The sequence below is a fragment of the Macrobrachium nipponense genome, chromosome 49, assembly GCF_015104395.2.
Source record: "Macrobrachium nipponense isolate FS-2020 chromosome 49, ASM1510439v2, whole genome shotgun sequence".
Classification (NCBI taxonomy): Eukaryota; Metazoa; Arthropoda; class Malacostraca; order Decapoda; family Palaemonidae; genus Macrobrachium; species Macrobrachium nipponense.
In genome coordinates, this window is record NC_087224.1 from 7,309,860 (window position 1) to 7,320,335 (window position 10,476).

General features: G+C 45.4%; 1 protein-coding gene across 3 annotated transcripts in view; it reads left to right on the forward strand.

Moving 5' to 3' along the window:
- LOC135205298 (dnaJ homolog subfamily C member 13-like) overlaps positions 1-10,476 on the forward strand; it is a 683,293-nt gene that overhangs the window by 579,879 nt on the left and 92,938 nt on the right. The window lies entirely within an intron of this gene.

Here is a 10,476-nt window from a genome sequence, read left to right on the forward strand (position 1 = left end):
AGTGTACTTCTAGGTCATCTTGGTGCTGACGAAGAGTCTTCAACACTCCAGCCTGGGATGTCGAGTTTCTTCAGAAAGCGCGGTCGCGCTTTCACAGGACAAAGCAGCATCTCCTTCGCATCGAAGGCAGTGAAGTCCTTAGGGAGGGGATTGTGAAGGACTCTAACCGATCGTCAGGAACCGAAGGGTTCAGAGTCTTCGCTACGAATTCGGTGACGAAATCGAGCGTCACGAATCCCCATCCCTGGATGCTTGACTTCGCAGGAAAAGTCATGCAATTACCTCAGAGGAAAAGAAGGGAATGGTCGTATGACCTATCCTCTTCTCGACTTCGGTGATGTCCTGTACCCATACTGGTCTATCCGTCTGCAGCGAAGTTGTTCTTCTCGGTAGTGGATAGGACACCGACACTCAATGGTGGGTGTCGATGGTATGGGTACTGTGACAAGCCGTTAGGACGAAGAAAAGACTGTTATGGAACAACCGAACTAAGTCCACAGCGAAGTTCGTAACAGACTTGGGCGCTCTGACAGCTGCCGACTGACTGCGTTCGGTAGGAGGCAAGTTGTCCAAGCAACCGAGCAAGTCACGTGACCTTCGCCTTAAAAGGGTTATGCCAAGAGACTAAACAAATAATTTGTTCGTCACCGATGCCAGAAGGCAAGGTGATGACTATCTTAAGCATGTGCCCAACAGGCGAAAGTTCAATTGCCTTCTAGAGACCGAGGTCCCTGATGGCAAGATATCTCATAGTATAGTTGATTTCTCGGCGGCTAAGGAGAAACAACACTATGTGTCGTTGAAGACGAAGGTGTACAGAAAATGCAACCTACGTCTTCACAGCTGAACCGAGAGAAGGATTCTCAAGATTCTGAACCTGTGTTACAAAGACTGAGAACGCTAACCGCTATTCATTGCTGTCGGTGAGGATCGTAGTTGCAATAAACGCGGAGCGCTTTTCAGTAATGAAGACAGGGAAATACTGCCTGAAGAACTGCTTCTCATGGGCTGAACATTTGGAAGTAGAGCTGTCAGGTCGGAGAGTAGGCGATGTCTTCTGACATATCTGTTAATTCGGGGCGAGCAATGAATAATTGCACACCTACGAATACGAGATATTTGATGACAAACTCAGAGTCTGCAAAAATCATTCGATTATCGCGGTGCGATGCAGCGGTTTGACTAGTACAGACTTCTGTTACCGTGCGGTAAACAGAAAGATGAAAAGAGTCCAAGAGATATCTCTGTTGAAAATTCTCGCAATGTCGAAGGCGATGAATCGAGCGTCACAGCAGTAGATGGTCCTTCATTATTGCGAGAATCCCCGTTAATCAGAGACCTAAGTCCATGATTGTTGGGCAGATACGGTTCGGTAGTCAATCAAACCAGGGGAGAGAGAGACGTAACCGACCGTGCATCTCCGAGACCTAGCTGATACTGAGCCGCTATCAGGCAGTTCAATACGCAGTAGCTCTCGGTGACTCGTCATCCTGAGTTGCCAGGTAATCCATTATTCCACGAAGGAATGCGTTCGGCTAGAACCATCGAGCATAAAGAATACGCTCGAGCAATTATATTTAACCGAAACGGATTTCGGTAAATACAAAAGCTGATTTGGTGTTGTCATGACAATACCAAGTATCTAAAATCGAAACTGATAACTGCTGGGAGGTTGCAGGCAACCCCGAGTTGCAGTTCAATTAAGATACAATTCGTCTCGGTCACAAAACCGTAGCAAGGTTAACCCTAGGTTATGGCGCAGGTAATACAAGTTAATACGGTATGGCGCCTACCCCCGGGACAATTCAACTGTTAAAAGAATCATGTCGCGAGGGTAATATACGTAGTATATTTTTGTAGGTTCTGTACCACGACCTCCATCCTAAATTCTTTTCCCCTCGAGGAATGAGAATAAGGATTGGAGATCGACCGCCTTCGTTCTCTAGTCAAGAGAGTGAAGGAGAAGTCTTTCCAAAGGAAAGCTTCAATGGTGAACAGAATACCGAAGACGATAGTTCAAGCCAAACTGGAAGTTCCCGTCCGTTCTTCTCTATTCCAGGTTAAACGCCTACTGTGAGATACTCTTCTTTCAGCAGCAGTCTTCTTCCAAATGCTAGAAATTACAGGAATTCGAGCAATAAGCGAGGTTCCCGATTATCGTGTAACAATTATCGGGGATTCTCGCTCACTTTGGACCGTGGTCTCGCCTAAGTGTTTGGAGATCGTAAAAAACTCGAACACTCTGAGTGCGCTAGAAATTCCGTAGAATTCTAAGCACTCTGCGAAACCCCCCACCGAATTCGTCAAAACGATATCGGCTGGTGGTCCTCTCGATTCCCGTAGGAATCGAGAAAGGGGCAGGATCCCTCCTCGAACGACCGGGGCTTACGTCAGGTAGGACCCGAAGTCCCCCCGGTAGCGCAGCCCCTAACGTGGGATCTTACAGAGAAATCTCTGTAGGATCCCTCCCTTTCCCTCGTAGCCGTAAGGAGAGAGGGAATGGGGGAGGAATTGGATACTGGCTCGCCTTCCCAGCGGAACTAGCAGTTGGAGAAGAAAAGGAGCAGCCATCGCCTTACGGCGATGGCCTCTCAGAGCCTGGGAAAACGTTATCGTCAGGAGAAAACGTTTTCCCGAGGAGGGTACGAACTCATACTAGGTAAGGGTCTGCCGCCACTGTGAACGTCGTCTGGGTGGGGCTGATCGACACCTGACAGGAGAGAGCCGATACCGTCCTCCGACTCATTACAGTCCTCGTCGAGGTCGAAACCTCAGGAGGACCGAAGGGGTATTCAAATACGGTGTCCGAAGACACGTAGAGAAACGCCTCTGTCGCAGTAGAGGAGGTGAAGTAGCTTGGTTTCGACCGGCCAGAACTGAGAGAGCCTTCTTGTCCGGAGACGAGAGACTACCTGGTTCAACACAGTCGGCAAGCTCCGATCGCGGCAGACCCACCGTCGATTTGGGTTCCCTCTCGGGCCCCCAAAACGACTCGAGCCGAGACGTGGTCTGCTGGTGGGAGCGGCGATCCTTCCCCGAGGTCGTTGTGCTGACGAATCAGCGCCATAGCCTCGGCAAAGTTCCTCTGGATCTCGGAAGTCACAGCATCTTGCAGAGTGGGGACCGTTAAGCCCTTCGAACAAGAGCATATTCCGAGAAACCTCCTCCTAAGAAGGGGGAACAGCGACAGCCCTCTCGGTTTCTTCTCCATCCACTTGCGCATACGTCCTGGCCGGTCCAAGAACCGTGCCTGGCACGTAGGGCGTCGTGGTGGGATCATGAGGGCCGCACCCCTCACGATCACTCCTCAATACCTCGCTCCTCCCGGTGTAACCCGAGGAGGTGAAGGTACGGGAGAGGCAGACCTGACGCTCCCTCGTCGCTCGCTGGCAGAACCAGCAGGCTTGGAGGGCTGCAGGCGATCGTCAACCCGCGGTGGCGATCGAGCTGCAGGCCTGGTCGAACCGTCTCGCTGTGGAGAACGGCTGGACTGAGCACAGCGGCCCCGATCTCGAGTGTCAGAAGAGCTGGTGCTGGTTGCCGTACCCGATCGCTCTCTGTGAGAGCGACGGTCAGGCGACCGTGCAGGATTCCACTGTCACAGTGAGACCGGTGCTTGTCCTCACGGCAACTTCACGTCGCTGGTTCCAGCCGTGGCTGGCACCGGCGAAACGGGAGGATCCTCTTCCCAGCCTCAGCCCGTGGCCGGCTCGTGACCGTCACGTCCCCGGGTAGCCAGCTGGTCGCCGCGAGAGTGAGAGCTGGTCTGGTGAGAGTCGCGTGAGCGGCTGTCACCAGTCTTCCGCCCCGTGCCGTGAACCTGACGCTGAGCGGGACTCAGAGGTCTGGTTCCTGGCTGCACGGTCGTCTGTTAGGCGGGACCGTACACTCGGTACCCATCCCGCGAAACGAGAGGCCGAGACGGGACCCTGATGCAGTGGCAGAACCACTGACACCAGGCGAGGAAGTACCGGTGTTAGCGGTACCCCTCTGGTCCCCGTAGTCTTCTTCCTTGCGGAAAGAAGAGACGGGCCCCGCTCCCGAAGGAGCAGGAGGCCCAGCCGGAGCGGAAGGAAACCCTCCCGTCCCACCGAGGTGAGACGGGTCCGAGAAGCTCCCGAGGGAGACTTCTTAGGAGGGAGGAGGCAACCTTCTTCTTCCTCGGCTGTGAAGCCTTAGAAGTCGAAGGGGAGAGAGGCGGCAGCCGACGACGATGAAGAAGATGAAGACGACGACGACGGACACCTTCTTCCTCTTCTTCGTCAGCTTCTCAGGACAGACGTAAGATCTGCTATCCAGGGCGGAGCCGGGGCTGCTGTAGCCGAAGCCACAGGGCCCGACGCACCTGTACAGACAGACCAAAGTCTGGGGTAGTACCACCACGAACAGGGACGACGTCAGCAGGTATGGGCATCTCAGGAACAGCAGGCACAGCCAGTACAGCATCGGTAAGGACAGCCAGCGCAGCAACGGCAGGGACAGCCAGCGCAGCAACGGCAGGGACAGCCAGCGCAGCAACTGCATGGACAGTCAGCCCAGAATCGGCAGGTACGGCAGGCAGCACCGGAAACACAGGAAGTGGAGCAGCAGCCAGCAACATCCTGGTACCGGCGGCAGGTCCAGGGGCGAGCTCTAGGGCAGCGGAAGTGTGGTCGCGGCAGCAGCGGCAACCACGAGCGGCGGCGGCACGCCCCCCTCTCGGTACGGGCGAACGGCACTCACAGCGGCTGTAGGCAAGACTGTTACCACGTGAGGCGAGTACACCAGGTGAGGAGGGACGTCGTCACCTGGAGCGTGGTCACCACTCCATGGGAGACCGCAGTAGGCCCAGACATAGAACCGCAGCCCCTGGACACTAGCACGCCCTGCAAATGGAAGGACGCCCATACCTCACCAAGGTCCACCCTCGTGGCAGTAGCACCTGCGGAAATAACAGTAGTAGCGATTAGTGGGGGGGGAAGTCCCCTCGCGCGGGGGCGGGGGGGTGAGCCCTCTCCGCACGAGTGGAAGACCCCGAATACAATTGTACATCGGGCACCGAGCGCCCTCCCCGCGCTCGACGGATCGGGCGAGGAGAGAAGAAAGCAGATAAACCTCCCCCCCCAAGGGGAAGGGCATCTGTGGGAGCTGAGCGGGGGGGGTTCTCGTTCCCCACCCCGCACAGCACCCATGTACCCAACAATAATACTAAGTAGCCCGGGAGAGCAATCGTGCCCTCGGCTCCCGAATGAAAAAGCAAGGGCATAAGGATCAATTCCCTGACTGAGCGGAACTTGAACCAAATAAATATTGATGCAATCAATAATAAAAGGAATAAAATGAAAAAGAATCTTGCATTACGATTCACTTCACAATGAATAAGGGCTCGGATCGAGCGCATTTGCGCCCTCGGTACCGAGCGCAAGGGTAAAAGGATCCATTCCCGATATGAACGGAAACCTTGATCCATAATGAATTGATGCAATCAAAATATATATGAAAATGAAAAAGAATACTGCGCTTGCGATTTCACTTCATACAAATAAAAAGGGGAAGGATCAATTCCCGGGAAATAGCGGAAACATTGATCCAAGTAAACAATGCAATCTCAATAAAATATGAAAATGAAAAAGAACTGCACTTGCGATTTCACTTCATTCAAATAAAAAGGGGAAAGGATCAATTTCCGGGTAAGCTCGGAAACTGATCCAAAATGAGTATTGCTACAATCAAAATAAATATATGAAAATGAAAAAGAATACTGTACTTGCGATTCCACTTCCATACAGAATAAGTTTTCGTGCCGAGCGCATTCGCTCGGCAACGAGCATACAGGTCAAAAAAATATAAATGAAAAGAGCACTTACTTATGATTTTCATCTACACTTCCAACCAAAATATCGCTCGGAGCGAGCGCTCTCCGCCCTCGACACCGAGCATACACAATACGAGGATCATTTCTGGGAAAATGAATTCCCGCACTTACGCCCTTCAGTCCCGGGTAATCGGAGGGCGTGGTGAAACCAAGATCCTTTAATTCACAATTGAATTCAATGGAAATAAATATGAAATGATTGTACTTACAATTCAGTTTCACTAGATAAATAGGAAAAAGAAAAACACAACCATGCGAAAGCAACGACGATGAAGCGGGCAGAGAGCGATGATACACGTCCACACGCCAGCAGGCCGAAAGCAAAAGTGATTTGTTTACCTACCAGTCGCGCGCTAACGCGCGCCTGTCGGACAAGCAGTTAACTACCGAACCCCTTGTTCGAAAGCTTACGACCTATCCAGCTGCCGCTAGTACCTTCCTATTGTAAAAGGACCGAAGGTTTGTATGCCGTGGTCGGAACAAATTTAGATTTAGGGTGAAGTTTTGAAAAAAAAAATATTTGTTACGTCCGCGCGTACGAATTCATGCATTATTTTGTGATATTTTCTCTGTGTTGCTTTATCGTTTTACAATGTGTTATATACCAAAATGATCGCAATTTAGTATACATTACAACGAAAAAAAAAAAGTAACTTGTTACCTTTAACCATTTTGCGCACAGAGTGATTTGAATGATCAATTATATATGAAATTTCGTTTTTGCGCTATCATATATCGCATTATTTATACAGGCGGCCCGCGGTTAACGGCGCAATCACTCAACGGCGAATCGGTTTACGGCGGTCGTCAAAAATATTCATTAAAAAAATAAGGCATTTTAAAGGTATCTTTACGGCACAAATTTCAGTTAACAGCGCCGCTAGCGCCGTTGTCTAACCGAGTTCATACATAGTAGAAATGCCGTTCAGACCATAAAGGTTATGCAAATTATATTAACAAATTTTATGGTGTTATTACGTAGGTATTAGGGTAAAATATATGCCTCTGACGCCGTTCTATGCCGAAAATATCGAGTTACATAAGTGCAAATTTAGCAATGGATGTGTCGATCATAATTGTTCATGCTTTTGTTTAAAATGTGTATGAAAAATGTATTACGTGAAAGGCATTTTTTTATTTCTGTACAGAATATGATACAAAGGCGCTTTTGAAACTGCCCTTCACGTTATCAAATACGAGTTTTTCATGTTCTTCTTGTAAGCCGCCGCCTGCTGCTCTTCCGAAAATATAATTTAAAAAAAGTGCAAATTAGCGATCGATGTGTCGATTTTATAAATGTTTATGCTTTTATGTTTAAAATGTTTATGAATGTATTCCGAATAGGGTATTTTTTATTTCTGTGCAGATATGATAAAAAGGCAGCTTTGAAACTCCCCTCAAGTTATCGACTACGATGTTTTTTTCAAGTTCGTTCTTGTATGCCGCCTTCTGCCGCTCTTCCGAAAAACATATCGTTAAAAAAAAAAAAAAAAAAAAAAAAAAAAAAAAAAAAAAAAAACAAAAAAAAAAAAAAAAAAAAGAAGTGCAAATTTAGCGATCGATGTGTCGATTTTTCAAATCAAATGTTTATGCTTTATGTTTAAAATGTGTATGAAAATATATTGCGTAAAGGTATTTTCATTTTTGTACAGAAATAAGATACAAATTAAGGCAGCCTTTGTAACTACGCTCCACGTTGTCAGGGGATGGTTTTTCATGTTTCATTCTTTTCCGCCAGTTCCGAAAATGCATTGTTTTATTTTTATTATTATGCAATCTTTTCCATAATACCTTTAAAAGTTATACATTATTTCACTGTATCCAAGAATATTGTATGTATTCTCATCTTATTGTATTTTAAAATACTACGGCAAACTTAAGCCCATATTCCGCGGAGCGGCCAATGTTGTGGTTTGAAATCAGCTGATGAATACGAGTCTGTTTCACCATAACGCAATCTGAGCGAATGCTCTTGCTTCTAGTTAGCATAAACGAATATCTATATACTTGACTTATATAAGACAAAGTTATTTTTCCTTTTATACAGCGTGTTTTTAGGTGGAAATATTTTATTGAATATGTCTCGTTTGTGAATGTGAACTACTATTTTTTCGTTAACAGATTACGTTAGCGGCATGTTTATTGCGTAAAAAATTACGTGATTCCGTTCGCAATACGTAATCCTTATATCATCGTAATACGAACTTTACGTTATTTATCTTATATCGGCGTGAAACCAACAGTAAAATGTGTTCTTTCAAGCACAGTAGTTTTGATTAAAATGATTTATCCCAATTTTATCTACAGTTGTGTGTGATGGCAGACGTTTACTGCAGTTTTATCCTTGTTGCCGATGTACGATAATAGTCATTAGCAGCTTGAACAGTTTTCTCAGCTTCAGTTATAACTAGGTTTAAATTTAACGGTATATTTCCCGATTGATCTTTAATCTATATTGGTCTCTGATCTATAGCGAATAAAGTTATTACATTAAGATATCTCAGTTCTATTCTATACATAACGTCATTTATAACAAATACGGTAATGTTGCACTGTAGTACGATGATCGAAATACAAGCCAAACGGATGTTATCCAAGTTCGGTTGTACTTAGAAAAAAAAAAGAAAAAGTAGTTTCTCGTTCGGTTGTTCATGGCTGTACACGTTCACGCAACGAGTATAACGTTAAAACCATACTTTCATCATTCTCTTTTGCTGTTATTGAACTTATGTAACTAGAAGATGGATAAAGTTAGGCCATTGTAATTGATCTCTCATAAAATTGAACTATCGTAGACTAATGATCCTAACCTGAACACTACAGCTACTGTACACTGTATAAAACTTTATTATATCTTTACATACTCTAGACACCCACATGAACTGTACAGTAAATTCTATAGTACTATGCTGCATAAATATAATTTTACTTATTGCGCCGTTGTGGGATTACGGCACCTTTGACTGGTCTAGAGTTTCGAAAGAAGGTGTGCGGCGGCCGTTAGGCTTTAAATCGCTCAGCGTCGAAATCGCTTGGCGTCGGTGGCCAGGAACGCCAACGCGACGTACCTGAGCCGTTAAGTCCGTATATATACGGAGAGCAGATGTTTTTGACCGTGACGTTTAGTACGTATATATACGATTGATTTTTCCTGCCTTTCTTCAAGGTAAATCCTCTATAGTATTCTCTCTAGGTCCTAGGAAGTGTTGTTGACCTTATCCAAACAAAAAAAAAAAACTTCCTCCCGAACCCCTTTTTATCATAATTTTCCTGATTTTGTATATCTAAAGCGGGAATTCGCCAATCACTTGGCTGAGTCGCTATGTAGCGAGAGAACCCGCTGCTGGCTGGTCGTTCATTTACACGGAAGTTTTGGTCTTTCAACGCAGGGGGTAAAAGGCTATAATCCTTTCTAAGCCAACTTAGCATTGGCCGTGAGTTGTTTTCGTCTGTTTTTTCTTTCCAGCTCTAGCGCAAATGAAATGCGATAAGTACGTACTTGTAGTTATTGACATTTTTCCACTGAAACTACAAAAAAATGTACTGGAACATTACAGAACAAAAGGTAGATGTAGAACGCACAACTTTCATTCATGAAACAATACTCTAAATGAAAGTTATGTACAAAATTGCTTACACAACAAACATTGTTGAAAATTCATCGACAATGAGAATGATTGAAAACGAAAACAGGGCTAGCAAGGTGAAGACAATAAAGTAAGATATGTGAATGATGCCAGTAATGTCCTGTCCTAAGATTTTAGTCGTGTAGCGAGAGAGAGAGCAAGAGAGAGAGAGAGAGAGAGAGAGAAGAGAGAGAGAGAGAGAGAACTGTTTTCTTTGTATTCTACTGTACCCTCCTTTGAACACTGATGCCATATACAGAAATTCGAACCTAACAATTTTGTCATTGATAAAAATATTTATATATATATATATATATATATATATATATATATATATATATATATATATATATATATATATATATATATATATATATATATATATATATATATATATATGAATATGTATGAGTGCTATGTATGTAATTACATTTAGAGTGCACACAGAAACACTTCCCGACTTACAATCTCAATACAGAGTAATCTACATCCTACAATTGGGGGTTCTTTAATCTGGTCATAAATCCATACTTATCCCTCCCCCGGGCCGTCCAGAAGAAAGAGGTTCCGGGACAAGGCCATCGCTTGAGAAAAATAACAGTATTTTTTTTTTTTTTTTTTTTTCATCGCCTAGTTTCATTTTTTTCATTGGTGAATCTGGGCTAGACATTGGGAGTTCGTATGATTTATTTAGGTGAGTGAGAAACTAGATTATCTTCACCCTACCTTTTATCAAAGCAGTTTACTATATGATTTCAATTCTTCAGATTTCTGTTCATTTAAGTCTTCACGGTTAGATACGTAGAACCTAGCATGGAAAGGTGTGGCGGCGTGTTTCCGCCACATCTTCACGACATTCGAACTTGGGCAAGGTTTTATGAATAAAAAACCTGGGAAAAGTAGCAGCGTCTAAACATACATGTCCATGGTAATTTTGGTTCGACTCTGATACGGATAACTGACGAATACAGAAATTTGTAAGGAACAGCACCGTAG